We start from the raw sequence: 26292 nt of genomic DNA, 5'->3' as shown, positions 1-26292 counted from the left end.
AAACTGCTGTTACCCCAGAATAATATACATAATTGCCCTGTTGTTGTTGTTGTTGTTGTGGTCTTCAGTCCTGAGACTGGTTTGATGCAGCTCTCCATGCTACTCTATCCTGTGCAAGCTTTTTCATCTCCCAGTACCTACTGCAACCTACATCCTTCTGAATCTGCTTAGTGTATTCATCTCTTGGTCTCCCTCTACGATTTTTACCCTCCACGCTGCCCTCCAATACTAAATTGGTGATCCCTTGATGCCTCAGAACATGTTCTACCAACCGATCCCTTCTTCTGGTCAAGTTGTGCCACAAACTTCTCTTCTCCCCAATCCTATTCAATACTTCCTCATTAGTTATGTGATCTACCCATCTAATCTTCAGCATTCTTCTGTAGCACCACATTTCGAAAGCTTCTATTCTCTTCTTGTCCAAACTATTTATCGTCCATGTTTCACTTCCGTACATGGCTACACTCCATACGAATACTTTCAGAAATGACTTCCTGACACTTAAATCAATACTGGATGTTAACAAATTTCTCTTCTTCAGAAACACTTTCCTTGCCATTGCCAGCCTACATTTTATATCCTCTCTTCTTCGACCATCATCAGTTATTTTGCTCCCCAAATTGCAAAACTCCTTTACTACTTTAAGTGCCTCATTTCCTAATCTAATTCCCTCAGCATCACCCGACTTAATTAGACTACATTCCATTATCCTTGCCCTAGAATTTGAAATATTTTACTAAACATACGGGTGTCAAAGCCCACCACGAAAAATAAAGCATTTTAAATTCCTCTTTACATAAACCGTAAGACCATTAAAAATACTAAATGGTATGATTTTGTACATGGTTGCACGTTCAGAGACAGTGAATAGTTACAATTGAAAGAAAACAGCCCTCGGTCACTATTTTTAATGAATTAACCGGGTTTCAACACTCTTAGGAGTGTCTTCCTCAGAATTAAAATCAAAGAATGGTCTACAACATGGTCACAGAAATATGACTAAATACGTCTTTGTGACTAATGCCCTTTTAGCATATTTATTATCTTATAAATGACATATAAGTATTGCCAGTCTTTCATGATGGTTGTGTACTTATACTGTGTATCATACATTTTTAGTCATAATTCTGTGACCATGTTATAGAGCAGCTCAGAATTTAAATCAAATTCTGAGGAAGACACTCCAAGCAGTGTTGAAACCCGGTTAATTGGTTAAAAATAGTGACCGAGGGCTGTTTTCTTTCAATTGTAATAAGTGGTATACTGAGAAACTCGCACAGAAACAGGACACCTTTTAGGATACAACAGCAGAGAGAACTCAATTTCTCTTTCTGAATAAGATATTAATAACTCAGTACAATGAAAGGCATCTTTCCGGTATTACAGAAGTTGAGTGACAAGTATTGGTACATCAGAAGTGCACGGAAACTACGATTCAGATCAAGCCTGAATGAAAGCCGAAAGGAACGCTGAAGAAGGAAAGATGGACGCCTCGGCGTCACCAGGAACAAAGAATAAAATACTCAACTAAAATTCATCGAAGAACTGGAGTCTGATAAACACAGCAACCGCGCTATTGGCTACAATTCAAAGTGGCTTGACCTAGGCGTCGTCCCCCAGTCAAACGACCAGCTAAAACGGGGTAACTGTGGCAGGCAGGCGGGAGCAACACCTTTAGCTTCATGAGGAGCGGCCTGATTAAGCCACAGTAAGTGGGAATCCCTCTGCATCAGAGTCTCATCATGGTAAATGCTAAGAACCGCCTTTAGGTTTCCGTCCACCCGTTCGGCCAACGAGGCCTTGGGATAATATGATGTATTAGTAATATATTTGATCCCACGCTTAAAACAAAATCTGTTAAGATTTTTGACGGATAGGCGGGCGCGTTATCACTCACAAGGGACTTGGGTGGACCAAATAAGGAAAGAACCCGGGATAGCTGCTGAACCATAACTTCGGCTGTCACCCTAGAGTGGGTAATAACCAGTCAAAGCGAGAGACGGCGTCTATCACCACCTGCACATATCTATTTCCTTTCTTCGTACGAGGTAAGCGCCCAATGATATCAATGAATAACCGGTGCAGGGAGTATAGCCCTCTGAGATTGTAACAGCCCTGCGCTTCGGAATCCGGTTTAGCACACTTGCATTGCTCACATCCAGACATGAAATGCCGGTTATCGCGATACATGTTCGGCCAAAACAGACGCTCACTAGCCCTGTTCAAGGTTTTACATATTCCGAGATGGCCTCCCATGGTAGAATCATGAAAAAAACACTATCTGCAACAGATTGACCGGAAGGTAAACCTTTAATTCGCGCTCCTCTCCCACTTGTTTACATAGCACTCCTTTATTGAGGCAAAATCCCGGAGTCGCCTCTCCCGATTCCAGCTTTTCGGGTATACGCCTCTATGTGGGATCCTGGGCCTGCTTAGCCCTTAAATCGCAGAAGAGCCCGGATGTCTTGGATAGAATAGTATTCTCCCCAAGATCCAGCTGAGTGTACTCCTGACCTTCCCCGGACTCTTCCGCGAACGTGCCACTGACCGCATCAACGACGGGTTTCTCGGTTCCCCGGATACGCTTTGGCTGAAAGCAGGAGGCAGAGACTCGCACCGCCCATCGCGCTATGTGACCCGTCTTGCGAGGCCTGGCTAATAACCAACTCAGGGCTTGACTGTCAGTCTCGAGAAGAAACTCCTGATGATTAAGGTAAAAACTGAACTTCTAGAGAGCAAAAAGCACGATCAGGTGGTGCCATGATCTGAGCCAAGTTGGAAATGAATTTGCGAAGAAAATTGGCCATTCTGATGAATCGTTAGATGCCCTTCTCCCTAGGGGGTGGGAACTCAGAGCCTTAGTGCGCTCCTCGTCAATCCTAACCTCTTCTGCCGACGCTAGATGCCCCAAGAACGAAATACAAGGCCGACAAAAATCAACCTTACATGGCTTGACGGTCAAACTGAGTGCACGCAGCCGAGAAAAAACCTGATCTAGATGCTCGAAGTGGTCGGAGAAGGATTTAATAAAAATGACCATGTCATCCAGATAGTTTACACAAGTATATTTGAGATCGCCTAAGGCCGTATCGCCTAAGACAGTATCCAACAGACGAGAGAAAAACACCGTGCCTGTGGCCAAGCTAAAGGGGACTCTACTGAATTCGAACGGGTTCCAATCAGTACAAAATGCTGTTGCCACCTTAGATGCCTCACCCAGAGGAATCTGATAGTACGCGTGGTTCAATTCAAGCACAGTAAAATACCATGCTCCGGCAAACCAAGTGAAACAGTTATGAATACCAGGTAACGAAACAGACTCCAGGACCACCTTTTTATTAAGGGCCCCATTTTATTAAGAGCCCCCCCACCACTGCTCGATAATCTCCTCCCTGTCCTTCAGGGACAAGGAACAACGACGAAGCGTGCAGAGAAGTGGAGCGCCAAATCACTTCATCTTCCTCCAGCCACATGAATACTGTCGGATGGTGTACTGGATGAGAGGGGTAACGCCTAACCTATCCGAAGCACAAGGTACTCTCAGAATAATCAAGAACGAGACCGGTGCGTTGCATAAAATCGCAGCTAACTATAACTGGCAGCCTCAAATTATTAGCATGATCAGTTGCACAGGCCAGGAAAACCCGGGCATCGTAGACTACCCCGAATCTGCCAGAACAGAGGTAACTCTTGCAAATCAGCGAGCCCAAATCTCCGATCAACAGATTTAGGAACAGAAAGTTTTGTACATAGTTGCGATATTCCAGATACCATTTTTGATCAACGAGTGAAGTAGAACTTCCAGAGTACAGGAGAGCACACACCGGCTTTTGACCTATTCGAGTGCAGATATACGGGAGAGGAGGCATTGCAGCCGCTCGTATAGCTTCACAATTCCGCGGGCATTTCCTACGGCGAACCCACCCCTCTTCTTTAGGCGTCAACTACTAGGGCGCGGACCCCGCTCTACCGGGCACTGGCGAACGAAATGATCGTCAGCACCGCACAGTAGCGAGCTCCATGGTTGCGTTTACTGTTTTGTTCCACGGTGTGCGCATCCTCGTTCTTACAATAACGATAACGCTCACCCCCCCCCCCCCCCCAAAGTCACGCGTTGCTCATCAGCAAAGGCAAGTGCCAAGGACGCGTCAAAAACTTCTTGGAACTGACTACAAGATACAGGGTGACTAGTTACCGTGAAACGTGACCCGTGTTAGGGTCGCACCCATCAATGAGATGATCAGTACCCTCCGTTTCAGAAGCTCTCGTTTCTAATGCTACCACGGCTCTGCGCACCCGATAAAGGTACCGAGGTAAGGATCTATTCTGTGCTTATACGCGCCAATAAAATTCTTGCTCTAAGTGGATGCGTATACGTGCGGAGAGCGTCTGTTTTAGCATCCTTTGCTCAAGGATCTTTGCTCTTATAAAACCTCCGAAACAATTATGCGTAATCCATCTCTGGTTATAGGGTAAAGAAAGGACAACAGAACCAGATGAGAAACCTGCAGTGCATCGGCGTGAATCTGAAGCCGCACAAGTAACCACAAAACCCATTGTACCTGTGGCAATGTATCCACGGATAATTCTTTAGTATCTTTTCTTATTGCTAATAACGGGTTAGGCAAGCGAGCAAACTGCTCAGAAAAATTTCCTACTGAAGGCAGTGCGGTAACCACGGCCTGTACTGCTGCGTCGGGTTCCGAACCAAACCCCGCCCTCTAAACTGAGAGGCAACACGCGAGACTGCAAAGCGCGCACTGATTCACGTAACTGATGAGTAACTTTATGTAGATCATAACGATCGACTAATGCAATATCTGACAGACAATTAATATTGTGCGAAAGATGCGCCTGAACTCTACGGATCTGCCGTAGGTAGGCTGGGTGGACTATCAAAAGGTAGCAGTGTTCGTTAGTTCCACAACAGCTACAGAAATACGTGAGAGAAACTCACCAACATTAGTGAGGGTATCTGAAAAGAACGACAGTGGCGTACTGCTTGCGACACGGAGGCGAGCGGCAACATCTGACACTTTCATCTGTCGGTAATCCACGTATTCTTATTTCATGAAACAGACGTTCGCAGCGCAAGAGCGCATTGCCGAGTATGGCGCGTGCGCTAGCTGTGGCTATGGCCTCCTGTGAATGTAAACAACAGTTCAATATCGGATAACAACTCAAAATAGCTATAAAAGCAGTAGAAAACTTCAAGCAATGAGAAATCACCCCGCTCCCTCATCCCAAGCAGATCAGAGGTCTGCTGTCAGCTACGAGTTAAGACGTGGGACACACGCTCAAGGATACTTCAACTTAATAAAGAGAAGGCAATAATTACCAATCAAACAAATTCTGGCTTTTAACTTCCAACGGATTTTATCTAACAGTTGCATGACAACAGCAAACTGCTGTCACCCACATACATAATTGCCCTAGATTTGAAACATAACTGAACAGACAAAATGTCTATGGGCGTTAAAGTCCTCCACGAACAATGAACAATTTAAAACGTTATTTTGATAAATCTTAAGAACCATGGAAACAATAAGTGGTTTACTCAGAAAAAACTCCCACAAAAGCAGGACATCTTTTAAGATACAGCAGCAGAAACAACTCACAATTTCTCTTTCTGAATAAGATATTAAAAACCCAGTACAATGAAAGGCATCTTTCAGGTATTACAAAATTTGAGTGACAAACAAAGGCGAATCAGAGGTACACAGAAACTATAACTCAGATCGTGCCTGAATGAAAGCTGAAAGGAACAGTGAAGAAAAGACGGACGCCGAGGAGTCACCAGGAACAAATAATAACACACACCACTTAAATTCGTCGAAGAACGGGAATCTACTGATAAACATACCGACCGCACTGTCGGTTGCAGTCCAAACTGGCCGCCGCCAAGGCGTCGTCCCCCAGTTAAACGACCAGCTACAACGGACGAGTCGAACCGCTCATTATACCACTGAAACAGCATACTACAACACAAAAACTGGGCAATATCCTGATTAATACAATCCTTAAAACATTATAAAAATTTCCAAACAGGAATACGGTCACAAGGGACCCACAAGCCATTCATATTCTGAATTAACCACTTTAAATATCTACACTACTTCGTCACTAATAATACGTGCAGACAGGCTCATTACTGCCAGAGCAGGAAGTGATAATATAATCAGTCCTATAAGAGGCTGGTCATAGTGCTGAATCTCGCCCTTGCAACTTTTATATATATTTTTCATAAACACACACTCAATAATTACCATGCGACACGACTCGAGCGCACAGTAAATTTTTCATCGTCAAGCCCCTGCTTGTTCACCTCTAATCGCATTACTTAAATACCAGCAGACAGCCATAAAATCGAACCGATGGTTATTTCGGAGTGCACAAGCACGCACTTAGATATTTACTCCATGCCCGTATGTCAAGTACGTTCAAAATACGTAAACCTCATTCACACAGGTAACCACTGTTCAGTAAGTTATACAACAGTGGTCCATACGAAACAGATAACATGGGCATCCAAACACTGGGAGAGCCATTAACTGCAAACAGCACGAAATTCAATATATGCACTCCTGGAAATTGAAATAAGAACACCGTGAATTCATTGTCCCAGGAAGGGGAAACTTTATTGACACATTCCTGGGGTCAGATACATGATCACACTGACAGAACCACAGGCACATAGACACAGACAACAGAGCATGCACAATATCGGCACTAGTACAGTGTATATCCACCTTTCGCAGCAATGCAGGCTGCTATTCTACATCTACATCTACATTGATACTCCGCAAGCCACCCAACGGTGTGTGGCGGAGGGCACTTTACGTGCCACTGTCATTACCTTCCTTTCCTGTTCCAGTCGCGTATGGTTCGCGGGAAGAACGACTGTCTGAAAGCCTCCGTGCGCGCTGTAATCTCTCTAATTTTACATTCGTGATCTCCTCGGGAGGTATAAGTAGGGGGAAGCAATATATTCGATACCTCATCCAGAAACGCACCCTCTAGAAACCTGGCGAGCAAGCTACACCGCGATGCAGAGCGCCTCTCTTGCAGAGTCTGCCACTTGAGTTTATTAAACATCTCCGTAACGCTATCACGGTTACCAAATAACCCTGTGACGAAACGCGCCGCTCTTCTTTGGATCTTCTCTATCTCCTCCGTCAGACAGATCTGGTACGGATCCCACACTGATGAGCAATACTCAAGTATAGGTCGAACGAGTGTTTTGTAAGCCACTTCCTTTGTTGATGGACTACATTTTCTAAGCACTCTCCCAATGAATCTCAACCTGGTACCCGCCTTACCAACAATTAATTTTATATGATCATTCCACTTCAAATCGTTCCGCACGCATACTCCCAGATATTTTACAGAAGTAACTGCTACCAGTGTTTGTTCCGCTATCATATAATCATACAATAAAGGATCCTTCTTTCTATGTATTCGCAATACATTACATTTGTCTATGTTAAGGGTCAGTTGCCACTCCCTGCACCAAGTGCCTATCCGCTGCAGATCTTCCTGCATTTCGCTACAATTTTCTAATGCTGCAACTTCTCTGTATACTACAGCATCATCCGCGAAAAGCCGCATGGAACTTCCGACACTATCTACTAAGTCATTTATATATATTGTGAAAAGCAATGGTCCCATAACACTCCCCTGTGGCACGCCAGAGGTTACTTTAACGTCTGTAGACGTCTCTCCATTGATAACAACATGCTGTGTTCTGTTTGCTAAAAACTCTTCAATCCAGCCACACAGCAGGTCTGATATTCCGTAGGCGACAGTGCGGAACTGTATCGAACGCCTTCCGGAAGTCAAGAAAAATAGCATCTACCTGGGAGCCTGTATCTAATATTTTCTGGGTCTCATTAACAAATAAGGCGAGTTGGGTCTCACACGATCGCTGTTTCCGGAATCCATGTTGATTCCTACATAGTAGATTCTGGGTTTCCAGAAATGACATGATATGCGAGCAAAAAACATGTTCTAAAATTCTACAAGAGATCGACGTAAGAGATATAGGTCTATAGTTTTGCGCATCTGCTCGACGACCCTTCTTGAAGACTGGGACTATCTGTGCTCTTTTCCAATCATTTGGAACCCTCCGTTCCTCTAGAGACTAGCGGTACACGGCTGTTAGAAGGGTCTCCAATGGAGACGATCGTAGAGATGCTGGATGTAGTCCTGTGGAACGGCTTGCCATGCCATTTCCACCTGGCGCCTCAGTTGGACCAGCGTTCGTGCTGGACGTGCAGACCGCGTGAGACGACGCTTCATCCAGTCCCAAACATGCTCAATGGGGGACAGATCCGGAGTTCTTGCTGGCCAGGGTAGTTGACTTACATCTTCTAGAGCACGTTGGGTGGCACGGGATACATGCGGACGTGCATTTTCCTGTTGGAACAGCAAGTTCCCTTGCCGGTCTAGGAATGGTAGAACGATGGGTTCGATGACGGTTTGGATGTACCGTGCACTATTCAGTGTCCCCTCGACGATCACCAGTGGTGTACGGCCAGTGTAGGAGATCGCTCCCCACACCATGATGCCGGGTGTTGGCCCTGTGTGCCTCGGTCGTATGCAGTCCTGATTGTGGCGCTCACCTGCACGGCGCCAAACACGCATACGACCATCATTGGCACCAAGGCAGAAGCGACTCTCATCGCTGAAGACGACACGTCTCCATTCGTCCCTCCATTCACGCCTGTCGCGACACCACTGGAGGCGGGCTGCACGATGTTGGGGCGTGAGCGGAAGACGGCCTAACGGTGTGCGGGACCGTAGCCCAGCTTCATGGAGACGGTTGCGAATGGTCCTCGCCGATACCCCAGGAGCAACAGTGTCCCTAATTTGCTGGGAAGTGGCGGTGCGGTCCCCTACGGCACTGCGTAGGATTCTACGGTCTTGGCGTGCATCCGTGCGTCGCTGCGGTCCGGTCCCAGGTCGACGGGCACGTGCACCTTCCGCCGACCACTGGCGACAACATCGATGTACTGTGGAGACCTCACGCCCCACGTGTTGAGCAATTCGGCGGTACGTCCACCCGGCCTCCCGCATGCCCACTATACGCCCTCGCTCAAAGTCCGTCAACTGCACATACGGTTCACGTCCACGCTGTCGCGGCATGCTACCAGTGTTAAAGACTGCGATGGAGCTCCGTATGCCACGGCAAACTGGCTGACACTGACGGCGGCGGTGCACAAATGCTGCGCAGCTAGCGCCATTCGACGGCCAATACCGCGGTTTCTGGTGTGTCCGCTGTGCCGTGCGTGTGATCATTGCTTGTACAGCCCTCTCGCAGTGTCCGGAGCAAGTATGGTGGGTCTGACACACCGGTGTCAATGTGTTCTTTTTTCCATTTCCATGAGTGTATATATAGCAGGACCTTAAGAACCTCAATAATTCCCACCGTTTGATTCTGTAGCGTATCAGGTAGCAGGCCGAGACATTCCAAAGCCATTTTCACACGTTCACATCGTTTAGCAGCACAGACGAGACCATCGCCCTCTCACTAGACGCAGCCACACTCGCCCTCGCACGCACGTCTCCGTAAGCAGCTCCACTGCCCACATGACAGGAAGTGCAAGAGCATGCGCAAAGAGGGATCGCTGACGGCGAGACCGCACCGGAGGACCAACCAACCATCCTACCTAAAACCAGCCTTCTCCCCACAGCGTCGTGCGCTTAGTTCACCGAAAAGCGACCAAAGGGGAAAACTGCGGTAACGCGTTACATCGTCGATCGCTGAGATCGATGCGTACAAAGATGAATGAGTTGAATACAGGGCAGCGACTGGCGCCAGCAGCACCAATTATCAGTTTGCTCCTGATACAAAATATCCATAGGCCGCCTGGATTTGTCGTCCTGGGACCATTGGCAGAGGGAATTTTTGGGTGACATGTACCAGCATGAGGGCTGATGCAGGCCATTCACTGTAGCTTCTTCAGGCTGTAGTGGAGGTTGTTTTTGAGGCGGGCTTGTATCATCTGAAGCAAATAGCTGTAGGTGTATGCCACCATATTGTGGGTTTGTCCAATAAATATGATACCCAAGTAATGGAGTTTGTGCACCGAAGACAGCGCCAGTGTCCCTTTGTCTTGGAGGCAACGGCCGATGTTCATAGTCGCTGATTTGGCTACTGAGGATGCCTCCTAAGGTTCTTCCATACTGGCGGATCCATTTGATGGCATTATGTATTTCCTTAGGTACATATATCAAGAGCAGTAGGTCATCCACATGTGCCTGACAACAGAAGGTATGGCTGAGTAGGGAGCGACAGCGCAGTGAACAGGGACGATCCTGTCTGATGGAATGCCACATTGGAATCGGTGCTGCCTGTCTTCCATTGACATGAATACCTGATGTGGCACTGATAAGCAGGTTACAAACTAGTGCCATGTGTAAGCAGCAGGATGTGATGAGTGTCATGAGAACCTGAAATTTGCCCCTGGCAGTTTGTAGGTTGGCACCATGGCTGTGGGACATCTGCTCCAGTAATAGGAACTCCATTAGCATGCACATCATCATTACGTGCCCATATGTCTTGTGGTCCACATTGGGGAGGGTATGCAGGCGAAAGTTAATAAAGTGCAGACGTGGATTTAAGTAGCAGAATTGAATTGCCAAACATAAAGTCCGTTGGCACGTTAGAGTTGGGATTGAGCCGGTCCTGCAAAATTTCGGTCCTCTGCTGGATCATTAGGTCACAGAGCTCTCAGTTAAATTCGACCACATTGCCAGCTGGTCCTAGCGATATATTTGTCATGTCTTTGACATTATCATTGGCCGTTTCCACCGTAGTTACTGCCGCTGCCAAGGATATTGGCTACATACTGCTGAGATCACGTGAGACGTGTTGGAGAATATCCTCAGACGTTGCGTCATTCGTGGTCCTGTCGTCGTAAAATTGATGATAGTGGTCAGCAAAAGTGGTGGCAACAGTAGCTGTCATGGTTGAGGAGGGTGGAGACAAGCTTTTGACGACGTCAACTATGATTGGTTATGGTATGGAACATAGATGGTGTTTCCTTGGGTGTGATATCCCACCTGCATGATCTCACCATCATATCCTATAGCCTATTGCGTGTCGACGAAAGGAGCTTGGCCTTTTGTTATTCTGACTGAAGATATCGTCTCTTTTCACATCCTGAGCTCATGCAGTGTTTAGCGTCGTACATAATGGCTCTGTAACCCCTCATGTTGATTTAGTAGGAGACATGGCTATGAAGATCTTAATGCACTTTTTGGACATAATTCAATAAAGAATAATACTAGAACTGCATGGCAGAAGTGTAATCCTTCAATCGCTTCTCTGAGGATCTTGTTCTACACGGCGTCATTCATAATTTTCACCTACACTGTGTTGCTAATGATGGAAAAGTGTATGGTTATTATGCCCCATGCTAGTATCTTGTTTGTTAAGAGTCATAGAGTGCTTTTGGTAGCCGAAAGTCTGCGCAAAAAGAGAATCGTTGCTTTGCTTCACGATATTGGTTGGCCAGGTTATCTAGATAGTGAAGACGGCATGTGTGTAACAGCTCATACAAACACTTAAGCGAGCGTTGTCCTGTACGCATAACACAGGCACATGTCCTCACCATAGCACTGCTGAAGGCAGTCAGATACTTAGACTGCATGTGCAGTTTTTGTTTACATGAGCGCCATAAATTAATGCACCAGAAACCGTACTGCCAACCTACTGCAGTGTGACCTTATTAAATGACTACCTCTGTTGGTGGTTTTTTCTATTCCTGTGTCATCTGTAAAAATATCTTGGTTGTGGTGTCATTTGAATTCAACATTTTCTTTGTCGCCATGGACCTTCTCCCATGTCAACGAGGTGAAGTCCTTCCACCATTGTACATAGGGCCGGTCATAGTGAGTAGCTGAGATGTTGATCTTTCGGATTCAGTATGGAATTAAAGTCGCCTCCAACTACAGATTGGTCGAAACGGTCAAAGAAGAGGGGTGCCATGTCTTTGGAGTAAAAGACAGAACGTTGATGTCCGTTTAACATGCCTGACGGTGCATTCTGAATAAGTTAAGGTCTATGCCACGTGCAGATGGGAATATAGTCACATTTTTGACTAGTAGCCCTCTTTAGATGTAAATCACCACGCCACACCTGTCGTCATCTCCAGTGTAGTGTTACAGGTTGCATCCATAATTATCCTGAATCGTCACTGAATGCACCTCTTGAATGGGGACAAAATCGACATGTGACGTGTAAATCATGTCTCGGATTCATTGTATCTTCACCATGCTGAAAATCATATTGGTGTGGGGTCGGTGAAAGTCGAGGGAGACGAAGTGGGTGCAGTCAACGAGTGTCATCAGCCAGCTCCACCTGACACAGGGTCCCAGTTGGATCATCGACGTATCTTCATTTCCCATACAGTCTTCCCCATGAGGGAGTCGTTGTATAATGGCAGTAGGGACACAACTGTCTCCATCTGAACCTTGTTCGTTGTTCTGTCCATAGAGGGGGTAGCCACTGGTGTGATCGTTGGTCAAGATTCTCCTTCATTGTCACCATCACCTGACATCATTGGGGGGGGGGGGGGGGGCTCATTTGCATGTGTGACATTATCATACTTGTATGTGAGATTGTCACAGAGATATAGCGATATGCCTCTGATGGTGTGTGCGAATATACCCTTCCGTGTCAGACGGTGGCAAGGAGCCCTGACACCTGGGTTCGAAAGCTTCTGTTGGCACTGAAAGGGAGCCAAAATATGACATGGTGGCTATGATGGTCATGATGTTGGCTGGAGGAGGCTGCTGTATAGTGGCCTCCCTCTCTATTTGTCCCTGTCCCTTCACGTCAATCAAATCGTTGCTTTGTGGTGACTGTTGCAGGATGGGTTTGTCTGAGTGGCAGGCTTTGTGAAATTGTGTCGGCCATAAGTGCTGCATCAAACGTCATAGGCAGAGTGGTCATGTGGAGTGCGGGCGTCTTGTCCAAAGGTGGTAATTGTGCGATCCAGCGATGTTCACATTCTGACTGAAGATATCGTCTCTTTTCACATCCTGAGCTCATGCAGTGTTTAGCGTCGTACATAATGGCTCTGTAACCCCTCATGTTGATTTAGTAGGAGACATGGCTATGAAGATCTTAATGCACTTTTTGGACATAATTCAATAAAGAATAATACTAGAACTGCATGGCAGAAGTGTAATCCTTCAATCGCTTCTCTGAGGATCTTGTTCTACACGGCGTCATTCATAATTTTCACCTACACTGTGTTGCTAATGATGGAAAAGTGTATGGTTATTATGCCCCATGCTAGTATCTTGTTTGTTAAGAGTCATAGAGTGCTTTTGGTAGCCGAAAGTCTGCGCAAAAAGAGAATCGTTGCTTTGCTTCACGATATTGGTTGGCCAGGTTATCTAGATAGTGAAGACGGCATGTGTGTAACAGCTCATACAAACACTTAAGCGAGCGTTGTCCTGTACGCATAACACAGGCACATGTCCTCACCATAGCACTGCTGAAGGCAGTCAGATACTTAGACTGCATGTGCAGTTTTTGTTTACATGAGCGCCATAAATTAATGCACCAGAAACCGTACTGCCAACCTACTGCAGTGTGACCTTATTAAATGACTACCTCTGTTGGTGGTTTTTTCCATTCCTGTGTCATCTGTAAAAATATCTTGGTTGTGGTGTCATTTGAATTCAACATTTTCTTTGATTTCACCTATGTTTTCCCCATCGGAACTGTAACCAGGTAGTCAGTGGAAGGCTGGATTCGGTTACGATTGTGAACGGGGATGTAGTTATTTACTATTGATTGCCTTTTCAGTTACACACATATATTTTAAACCAATAATTCCAGACTCAACAATAAATAAAAAACCAAACTTTATTAATGAAGGAAGGAAGAACTGTGTAAAATAAAAGTTTTCAGTGGGTTACAATCTAGCAAATCACCATAAAGTACAGATACAATAAATAATGTTTTAAAAACAAGCCACTATGATCACGGCTGAAGGCCTTATACGCCAAGAATGGCAATAAATTAAGAAAGTTTAAGAACTCGCTGCAATTTACAACTTACAAATATTAAAACATTACGGGTAAATAGCCACAAGCACAGAAGAAGGCATCAGACGCCTACTGCTAAAAATACCAAATTTCAAACTAGATTTTTAAGGCAAATAATAACAATTGCGGCTGAAGGCCTTACACACCAGGACGGAAATAATATTGAAAATTTAGAAACCTGCCGTAAAAAAGCAAATACAATAGCAAAGGTTAATTTTAAAAGCACAAGCACCTCATCAGCAAACGGGTGAAATAAAATGATGGCAAACCTTGTAACACAACCCTTACACTGCTAGATTTATTCCAGAAGGCGATTAGAACTATTAAATAGGCATACATAACTTCGAATGTAGGCATTACAGGGTATTATAATAAGTAATACAATAATAAAACACAAGGACCAGTAACAGGCGGTGCTCCAGGAAGCGGCCTCTGAGAACAAACACTTTCGTGAGCGATGAGATAGGCAGCCAAGAGCAGCATCAACTTCAAAAGTTTGTAATTCAGACTATTGGCAGTCTAATGAATGACTAATGATAACTTGTTGAAGCTGGCAGATGTCGAACCAACTAAATGCAATGATGGAACAATACGCCAAAGCTGGAACTGGCGGTCTACATCCCCAGAATACAGTGTTTAGAGCGCCCGGAACGAGAAAGGAATCACTACCACCAGAGTACAAAAAAACCACCAACCCGCCTACAGTTAAGAAATCTTTCAAAACTACACGCCTTACCGGGTAGCAGCGGCAAGCCGAGGAAACGTACACTGCCGTTACATCCACCAACCCCCAGGGACAGATAACTGGGGCGTTAGCAGCCAACAGCCAGGAATAATACCGGTGGTTGACCTAAACAAGTTGTAACAAGTTGAACGCAGTAAATAGTAACAAGAAGTGGAAGAAAGCTAATCATATCCGCCTTCCCCAAGCACTCCACTCGCTGCTTTTTGCCTCGGCGACAATACGAGCAGCAACGCGACCAAAGTCACTGGAAAATCTCGAGATATCACAGTTGTGGAGGTTCCTCTACTTGAATTCAAGTGTACGCATCTTAAAGTTTCCAGGATCCGGTTTACGACGAGGTCGTACACCCTAGTGACCGCAGCCCTTTGATCCGGCAGTCGAAGCGCGGCGCCAACGGTCCGTGTGTTTCCGCACTGCGTGGACCTGGCTCCTCCTCAGTCCCCAACCGAACTGACACACTCGCACGACACGGAAGAACAACGACGTCACCCCAAAGATAGAGCAACACTTACTGCATATCGATAACCGCCAGCCGGGCGTGGTGGCCGAGCGGTTCTAGGCGCTACAGTCTGGAACCGCGCGACTGCTTCGGTCGCTGGTTCGAATCTTGTTTCGGGCATGGATGTGTGTGACGTCTTAGGTTAGTTAGGTTTAAGTAGTTCTAAGTTCTAGGGGACTGATGACCGCAGCAATTAAGTCCCATAGTGCTCAGAGCCACCACTTGATAACCGCTACTGCTGCCCCTAGCGGACAGGCAATGCTTGCGAAACGAGTGGCGACAGTCAAGACGAGAAGAAGACAACCGCAACCATGCCAACTAAAGGATACGGTCTGGCCTCCAACACAGGGCGGAAATATACAAATAGCACCAACGCGAGCTGCAGCACGGCTCACTGCAGTTTCCGCCTTTAAGTTCAGAGTAATTACTGAAGCTTCTGTAAGAATTATGCTCTGGTTGTCACTGATAAATTGACTCAAGAAGAAAGTTTGTGTATATAGTTATAATTATCCTGGCTCAGGAACATTTGTATTAATAGCAAGGCACTCAGTGGAAAATTGGAGCTCCGGTCTTATTAACGTGCAATTATTTCATTTCTTAGGGCTGTTTGTATTAATTTCTTCTGAAACAGCTCCAACATGAAGTCACAAAGGAGGTATGAAGTCACGTTGAAAAATACGTGCATTCTGCAGAATATTGAATAGGTCGCTGAGGAAAAAGTCATGGTTTGAAGTAAGCTGACTTTATTATACATTCTGGACACAGACGTCGTCAGATATCCTGGAACATCATGATGCACAGAGATATAAATGTTATACATTGTTGTAGTGGTGTGCCTTCTTATGACCTTTACTACTACAACATGTAACTTCTGTATCTGCGTGCAACACTACATTCCAGGATACCTGATGATTAGAATGTCTAAAACGAGTAATATTTGAATAATAAAGTCAGCTCCCATCCAGTCAATGACTTGTTCCTTAGCGACCTACTCAGTATTTTGGAGAGTGCATCTATTTCTTCTGAAAGACACGTTGGGTTAGATGGTATGCTTTAGTCACGAATTCAGTCGAAACGGCAATGTTCTACGTGAAATTGTCCATCCATAGGGCTTATATGAATATGAAATCATTCACATTTCATAGTTACAACATTCATCTACTATAAGCATATGAGAATGATATACTATAGCCAAATGCTTTTACATTATACATAATAACAGATTACAACGTTCACTATGCACCTTACAATCTATAAAAAAACAAAAACAGAAATAGAACACTCAGAAGAAATAGCCGACGGTCAGTGTAAAGTAACCTTGTTAAAATAAACAATATCGGCCGTCGTGTAGATGATGACAGTTGTAATTGTCTGTCACACTTAGAATGGCCGACACAGCGCTTTGATGTTGTTCTTGTTTAGAATAAATCCGGGGGAGCCGGCGAACATTTTCAAAATAGCATATGTGAAATCCTGTGGTGCACTTATAGTAAAAATTTTTCTGTACCACTAAACATACCGGTTGTCTACGACATACAATTTTTTTGATTTTTCCAGTATAACATTTAAATGTAATATTTGGCTATGAAAACAACATTACATTGTGGTGTCTATCCCTTATGCTATGGTTGACATGCCACAACGTTATATATATATATATATATATATATATATATATATAGGGTGATTATAATTAATTAAACTTTGAAACCGCTGTAGAAATAACACCACTGGTCAAAATGACGTCAAATTGCAACGGAGTATTATCGGAGAAGAGGGAAAACGTATATCAGAAGAAAAATAAATAGTTACAAAATTTAGCGATAGATGCCGCTGTAAGAATCATAATTTAATAGTGGTCGACTACAAAAGACAAATTAATCATGCAACAACACCTAAGGTGTACGTTTGACTCTAAACAAACAACAGTAGTCAGTGTGCATGGGTGTTCAGGTGTGTTACTGTTAGTTACGTAAGTCAATCCACAACAGTAAGATCATATCCCATCGGATGGGAAAAATCGGATTTTAATTGTCCTGAGGCCGAAAACTGCATAAAAAGCGTCACTCAAATTGGTTTTTAATTGTCCTGTGGCCAAAAACCGCATATAAAGCATAAATCAAAATCAAATTGGATTATTAATTTCCGTTTGACTGGCGCAAAACATGTTCAATATGCTGTCCACCGTTTTCTGCAACAAACTGAAATCCAGAAACAGCCTGTTCCACAACTGACCGAAAGTTTCCAAGGTGACGTTCAGAATGTGTTGCGCAATGCGTGCATTCAGATCAGCTAAGCTTGCAGTCGGAACACTGAACACAACATCTTTCAGATATCCCCACAGCCGGAAGTCACACGGATTAAGATCAGGTGATCGGGGCGGCCAGGTTATAGGGAAATGGCGTCTGATAATTCTAGCATCCTTCCCCCCATGAACCATGGACCTTGCCGTTGGTGGGGAGGCTTGCGTGCCTCAGCGATACAGATAGCCGTACCGTAGGTGCAACCACAACGGAGGGGCATCTGTTGAGAGGCCAGACAAACGTGTGGTTCCTGAAGAGGGGCAGCAGCCTTTTCAGTAGTTGCAAGGGCAACAGTCTGGATGATTGACTGATCTGGCCTTGTAACAATAACCAAAACGACCTTGCTGTGCTGGTACTGCGAACGGCTGAAAGCAAGGGGAAACTACAGCCGTAATTTTTCCCGAGGGCATGCAGCTTTACTGTATGATTACATGATGATGGCGTCCTCTTGGGTAAAATATTCCGGAGGTAAAATAGTCCCCCATTCGGATCTCCGGGCGGGGACTACTCAAGAGGATGTCGTTATCAGGAGAAAGAAAACTGGCGTTCTACGGATCGGAGCGTGGAATGTCAGATCCCTTAATCGGGCAGGTAGGTTAGAAAATTTAAAAAGGGAAATGGATAGGTTGAAGTTAGACATAGTGGGAATTAGTGAAGTTCGGTGGCAGGAGGAACAAGACTTCTGGTCAGGTGACTACAGGGTTATAAACACAAAATCAAATAGGGGTAATGCAGGAGTAGGTTTAATAATGAATAGGAAAATAGGAATGCGGGTAAGCTACTACAAACAGCATAGTGAACGCATTATTGTGGCCAAGATAGATACGAAGCCCACGCCTACTACAGTAGTACAAGTTTATATGCCAACTAGCTCTGCAGATGACGAAGAAATTGAAGAAATGTATGATGAAATAAAAGAAATTATTCAGATTGTGAAGGGAGACGAAAATTTAATAGTCATGGGTGACTGGAATTCGAGTGTAGGAAAAGGGAGAGAAGGAAACATAGTAGGTGAATATGGATTGGGGGACAGAAATGAAAGAGGAAGCCGCCTGGTCGAATTTTGCACAGAGCACAACATAATCATAACTAACACTTGGTTTAAGAATCATGAAAGAAGGTTGTATACATGGAAGAACCCTGGCGATACTAAAAGGTATCAGATAGATTATATAATGGTAAGACAGAGATTTAGGAACCAGGTTTTAAATTGTAAGACATTTCCAGGGGCAGATGTGGACTCTGACCACAATCTATTGGTTATGACCTGTAGATTAAAACTGAAGAAACTGCAAAAAGGTGGGAATTTAAGGAGATGGGACCTGGATAAACTAAAAGAACCAGAGGTTGTACAGAGATTCAGGGAGAGCATAAGGGAGCAACTGACAGGAATGGGGGAAATAAATACAGTAGAAGAAGAATGGGTAGCTTTGAGGGATGAAGTAGTGAAGGCAGCAGAGGATCAAGTAGGTAAAAAGACGAGGGCTAGTAGAAATCCTTGGGTAACAGAAGAAATATTGAATTTAATTGATGAAAGGAGAAAATATAAAAATGCAGTAAGTGAAACAGGCAAAAAGGAATACAAACGTCTCAAAAATGAGATCGACAGGAAGTGCAAAATGGCTAAGCAGGGATGGCTAGAGGATAAATGTAAGGATGTAGAGGCCTATCTCACTAGGGGTAAGATAGATACCGCCTACAGGAAAATTAAAGAGACCTTTGGAGATAAGAGAACGACTTGTATGAATATCAAGAGCTCAGATGGAAACCCAGTTCTAAGCAAAGAAGGGAAAGCAGAAAGGTGGAAGGAGTATATAGAGGGTCTATACAAAGGCGATGTACTTGAGGAAAATATTATGGAAATGGAAGAGGATGTAGATGAAGATGAAATGGGAGATATGATACTCCGTGAAGAGTTTGACAGAGCACTGAAAGACCTGAGTCGAAACAAGGCTCCCGGAGTAGACAATATTCCATTGGAACTACTGACGGCCGTGGGAGAGCCAGTCCTGACAAAACTCTACCATCTGGTGAGCAAGATGTATGAAACAGGCGAAATACCCTCAGACTTCAAGAAGAATATAATAATTCCAATCCCAAAGAAAGCAGGTGTTGACAGATGTGAAAATTACCGAACTATCAGCTTAATAAGTCACAGCTGCAAAATACTAACACGAATTCTTTACAGACGAATGGAAAAACTAGTAGAAGCCAACCTCGGGGAAGATCAGTTTGGATTCCGTAGAAACACTGGAACACGTGAGGCAATACTGACCTTACGACTTATCTTAGAAGAAAGATTAAGGAAAGGCAAACCTACGTTTCTAGCATTTGTAGACTTAGAGAAAGCTTTTGACAATGTTGACTGGAATACTCTCTTTCAAATTCTAAAGGTGGCAGGGGTAAAATACAGGGAGCGAAAGGCTATTTACAATTTGTACAGAAACCAGATGGCAGTTATAAGAGTCGAGGGACATGAAAGGGAAGCAGTGGTTGGGAAGGGAGTAAGACAGGGTTGTAGCCTCTCCCCGATGTTGTTCAATCTGTATATTGAGCAAGCAGTAAAGGAAACAAAAGAAAAATTCGGAGTAGGTATTAAAATTCATGGAGAAGAAATAAAAACTTTGAGGTTCGCCGATGACATTGTAATTCTGTCAGAGACAGCAAAGGACTTGGAAGAGCAGTTGAATGGAATGGACAGTGTCTTGAAAGGAGGATATAAGATGAACATCAACAAAAGCAAAACAAGGATAATGGAATGTAGTCTAATTAAGTCGGGTGATGCTGAGGGAATTAGATTAGGAAATGAGGCACTTAAAGTAGTAAAGGAGTTTTGCTATTTGGGGAGCAAAATAACTGATGATGGTCGAAGTAGAGAGGATATAAAATGTAGGCTGGCAATGGCAAGGAAATCGTTTCTGAAGAAGAGAAATTTGTTAACATCCAGTATAGATTTAAGTGTCAGGAAGTCATTTCTGAAAGTATTCGTATGGAGTGTAGCCATGTATGGAAGTGAAACATGGACGATAAATAGTTTGGACAAGAAGAGAATAGAAGCTTTCGAAATGTGGTGCTACAGAAGAATGCTGAAGATTAGATGGGTAGATCACATAACTAATGAGGAAGTATTGAATAGGATTGGGGAGAAGAGAAGTTTGTGGCACAACTTGACCAGAAGAAGGGATCGGTTGGTAGGACATGTTCTGAGGCATCAAGGGATCACCAATTTAGTATTGGAGGGCAGCGTGGAGGGTAAAAATCGTAGAGGGAGACCAAGAGATGAATACACTAAGCAGATTCAGAAGGATGTAGGTTGCAGTAGGTACTGGGAGATGAAAAAGCTTGCACAGGATAGAGTAGCATGGAGAGCTGCATCAAACCAGTCTCAGAACTGAAGACCACAACAACAACAACAATTCTAGCATTTCCGAAATTGCGCTTCAGTAGCTGCTTAAGTAGATTTGTAATGTGCGGAGGTGTGCCATCTAGCATAAAAATGATCCCATCCACACAGCCACGCTATTAGAGAGCTGGAATGACGTGGTTGCGCAAAAGACACTCATAGCACTTACCAGTGACGGTACAGGTAACAGGACCGGAAGCACTTGTCTCTTCGGATAAATATGGCCAAATGATAGATGATGTCGTAAACCCGCACTAACAGTGACTTTTTCAGGATGAAGTAGTACTGGTTGCTTTTCGTCTGGATTTTCCGTTGCCCATCACCTACAATTCTGTGGGTTGACATATCCTGTCATAGGGAAGTGGGCTTCGTCTGTCCACCGCCGCGCGTAGTGCCCGCGTTGTTTGAGGCGCCATGTCACGGATTGCGCGGCCCCTCCCGCCGGAGGTTCGAGTCCTCCCTCGGGCTTGGATATGTGTGTTGGTCTTAGCATAAGTTAATTTAAGCAGTGTGTAAGTCTAGGGACCGATGGCCTCAGCATTCAAACACATTTGAACATTTTTTTCTGTGCACAAAACCTTTTATAGCCAATCATTGTTCACTTCCATGCGAGTAAGAACTTCTAAAGCAAAGGTCTCTATTGCTGGTAGATTAACAGGAAGCTACCGTGCACATGGGTAATTTTTAAGGAATAGCAAAGAAGGATGTTTCGTAAGGTTTTACGCACCGTGCTCACGGGTCTGCGTAATGCTCTATGCACACCACCACTAGTCTCCTCCTGCACTGCTGTGGCCACTGCTTCCACTGACGTCGAATCAATTCGTTCCCTCCCTCTACTAGGTTGCACATCGAAAGGACCCGTCTTTTAGAATTTCCGAATCATTTTCTCCAGACCCTCGGCAGTCATCGGAACAACATCTTCTTTCAAATCCTCCAGTGACTGGAACATCTGCAGAGTCTAACAACCTACCACAACAAAGGTCAGAATTTAATAATAATAGTGGTGTTGCTCACGCTGCTAAATACTGCATTTTCGGGCAACAACTAAGTTATTATGTGGCAGGTGTTATTAGAGCACAGTTAATAGTCATTTCATGTAATAACGAAAAAAACTAGGCACTCATCTTTTCGTGTTTCCACGCTAGTCTCGTCGTAAAATCACGGCTCAATCGTTGAAAATCTAGGTGGTTATGATTTCAAGCTCGGATGCAAAGAGGCCTAGGTTTTATTCTGCTATATTCAAAAGTTTTGTAGATGCGCTTCACAAACCATTCTTGAAGATTACACTTTTACTGGACAATGGTGATGTAAAAAAATAATCAGCACTCCGAATTTAAGTTACACTTCCTTTTAATTGCAACATCACGTGACACACAAACATTACTTCACAATACAAAACATACTTGAAAACATCTTCCTCACACTTTATAAGCCAACTACAAAATGCATCTTTCCAACATGACGTCCAAGACTTGACTTTTTCAAGGTCCGACTCTCTAACAAGTTAACAACTAACCAAACTAATCGCTTACGCAGCCAAAAATCTGAGTTCCAAGTACGTCGAAGATCATAGTGACAAAAGAAAGAATACACACAAGAATAATACCATTGCAATATAAACATATCGATGTATCAAAAGTGAAATCAAATCTGAATGTTGTCTCAGAAATATGTTAAGTAGTTAACAGAAATACAGTAGAATATTACTGGTATCGAGAGGTTCAGGTGAGGTACCATAATGGTTACGTAATTCAAGTACCATTACAAGAGCGACGTGTGCATAGTCATCATTTTTGTAATACAGTTTTACAAGTAGAGCGCGATCCTGCATTGAGACAGTCATGGCGAACGATGCAGACGCGAAAGGAGGAAAAGCCGTATTTCCGGCGTGTTTACACCATCCTCAACGCGTCGCGCGCATATCAGATGTTTCATTTACTTATTCTGACACATACAGCGCCATTTATTGATCAAATTTCACACTACTTTTTCTTCTGCCATACGTTTTCCTCCTCCTCCGATAATATTCAATTTCGGTTTGACGTAATTCTGACCAGTTGTGTTATTTCTACAGCGTTTTTAAAGTTCAACTTTAATTATAATCACTCTGTATATCTAATGAGCATATTGAAAGATATTGTGCACTGAGTTTAATGAGATTTCGTTAACACCCTAAAAACGCTGATTCATTGGAACGAAAATGCTAAACAAATAGAAATGTTTTCACTTATCGCCGCGCGGGGTAGTCGTGCGGTCTGAGGCGCCTTCTCACAGTCCATGCAGCCTCCTCCTCCCCCCCCCCCCCCCGCCCCCCGTCATCCCTCCATTAGAGGTTCGAGTCCTCCCTTGGGCATGGGTGTGCGCTGTCCTTAGCGTAAGAATGCCTAACGAAGAATTGTGTGGCGCATGTACTGCATTTTATTGATGAATTTATCCTGATATGTAGGGGAGAGACGCCCCATGCCTTATAAATTCATGACCTGCACAGCCAAGATGGCTGTATGAGAATGAAATCGTGCCCATCAGAACTCACTACGTATACAACTAAGAACTAATCGTGACGCTGAAAAGTTTTTGAAGCGATATTGATAGATTCACATCATTTACCTCCCCTGCCCCCCCCCCCCCCCCAGAGCTTATGGAAGACTTACTCGATTGAAAATAGAACGATTTTCCAGGAGCCTGGCATCCACTGAGCAACTGCAGTGCCAATACGCCCACACATTGTCGATATTTGCCTACAGTCTACACTACCTGTGGTGCGCAGTTTATATTGCAGGTGCCGCCCTTCCCGGATTAATCCCAATGTTGTTACAGGACTGGTAGGCTATACAAGGTGTCCGAAGAGATCCCGGTGTTGATTGGTCTCTGAAAGGAGCTCAGAGATAAAATATACCCTTGTGAGACACAATTACAAGCACCCGACAGGGTTTGTAAACCCGCTATTTGTAAGACTCAAGTTGCCCAGCTGGTCGAATCGTACGTCAATAAGACTTGTGGAGCATTCGGACGTGACAATGACAAGATGTTGGATTGCAGGGGAACGTGGGAGCAAGTGAAGTTAGCAGTCGAACACGTCTGAGCACCGCAAGGGAAGATTGTCATATTGTGCTGCAACAATATAGCTTCTTCACATCTGCACCTCCAATCCGAGAACATGTAACGTCTCTGCAACGTACTGTGTCCATCCGCACCGTCGCTCGGAGGCTAGCAAGCAGCCAGGCTACGAAATTACTGTCCCATGCGCAGTTTTACCTTAACAACACAGGACAAACAGCTGTGTTTGCAGTGCTGACATGTCAGTTAAGCTTGAACTGGTGGTGTAATGCACCCCGTTGTGTACAGCGATTAGTTCTAGCATAGAACGGTGGCAACGTGGGGTGTGGCCTCATTCGTCCAATGGTTTGGCCTGCAATATGTCCAGAGCTGCATCAGATAGAACGCATGTGGGATTAGTTCAGTTACAATAGCTGCGGGATACTACTACTGCGTGACACCAACTGTGCTGTGATGAATATTTTTGCGGATTTATTGCTGAAAATGTCATCCGTTTACATTACTGCACGACTAGCATCTGCGTCGTTATGGTTGCCTAAAATGCTCTAAACAACCAGGCGTATCACGAATAACGGCTGCAGCTTCAGCAAAGTGGCCAGTCAGCTCTTCTGGAGTACCTATCAGTGTCTCGCATATCAGACGGTGTCCATCCTGACAGTAGGATACCTGTGTCACTATGCTGCATACGATGCAGTCAAAAGTGGATGTTGACCTAAGACAACTCCAGCCTCGAGCCCTTCAAGGACCCTTAGCGGGGAAACGGCGCACCTCTGACGTTAGGTCACACAGCAAAAGTGTTTCTTTATATCTCTTCTAATAACTCAACAAATGTATATAATAGTTTTTCTGTATATTCGGTGTGGTTGGAAATTCCTCTTACAAAATTCTAGGGCTTGTAGAAGGACTCAGTAGACAATATTTTGAATTGGGAACAATGTTCATAAAAGTACCGTTTCCGTGCTACTGCCGTTTGAAAATATGTTTGCTACATAGGAATGCAACAGGGCAGTTGCAGTAGGGGGTGCTAACGGCCGAGCGGCTGATATCACTTGACGTCTGTTCTACCTCTCTGACCAGGTTCAAGCTTCATTTGAGAGGCACCCACATGCCTTGCTCATACTGTGGCATCAAGCAGTCAGGCCTGCAAGATGAGTGGTCAGCCAAGCGAGTGGATTCATTCTTATTTATCGAGTAACATGAACTCTAGTACTCACACTTAAGTTGCCAGTTATCCTCCTATATGATTAATACGCAACGGAAACACGCATCTGACTCTCAGTAATTTACAGAACTCTGACTGTACACTACGCACTGGCAATACCACATTTTCTTTTTTTGTCTTTTATTTAACGGCTTTTGTCAACACGTGGCCACCGCACTGGATATGAATGGCGCACACATTATAAATTCGAGACATTATGACAACATACAATTCGAAGGAAAAGCCCACCAATCTTTTTCTTTTCACTATCTTATTTATTCCGATAAATTCTCTAACCTAAACACACAAATTCTACAACCTACAACAATAACACATAAGAAATTCCGCCCAGTGGGCATGGCTTTACAATGGTGAATCTCTATATTATGGTCTCGTAATTATTTTAACGCTACAGTGCACTTTCTGGATAGGATGGTGGATCTTTTATTATAACTCACACTTCGACTCTTACAATCATCATCACTAAACTTTCCTCCAGACCGAGCGGTACTGAAGGAACAAGCATAACCCACTAATCTTTTGAAACTACCTCGCTACTCTCCCATACATACCACACATACCCAAATTACATGACATACACCACACTACAACATGAAATACTACACAGAGAATAGTCACAACATTATCACTTTCAGCTTTCCCACTTCAATCAATATTTATCCCAGTTTCACACGACACTGCCCCACTTTGTAATTCTACTTTCCTTCTATGAACTCTGGAGATATTTGCACGTCTTCCTGTGCAATGCAAGCCAAGTGGCGTTGCTGGATAGACGGCCGACTCACCTTGCTTCTCTCTCAGAGTTTGAATCAAGCGTCACACGGAATCATATCACGCAAAGTAATGTTAAGAACATCACACACGCGAGTACTCAACTGATACCATGGACAAGTACTTCCCTTTATCCATTGTCTCATACACAGATTGAGACTCACACAGTACTCACCACGTGGAAGTACTCGTCTCTAATTTCAAGTCCTGCACACGCCATTTCTTTAA

This window comes from Schistocerca piceifrons, chromosome 1 (genome assembly GCF_021461385.2).
Source record: "Schistocerca piceifrons isolate TAMUIC-IGC-003096 chromosome 1, iqSchPice1.1, whole genome shotgun sequence".
NCBI lineage: Eukaryota > Metazoa > Arthropoda > Insecta > Orthoptera > Acrididae > Schistocerca > Schistocerca piceifrons.
The sequence above is the reverse complement of the archived record's forward strand: the minus strand, read 5'-3'. Positions refer to the sequence as shown.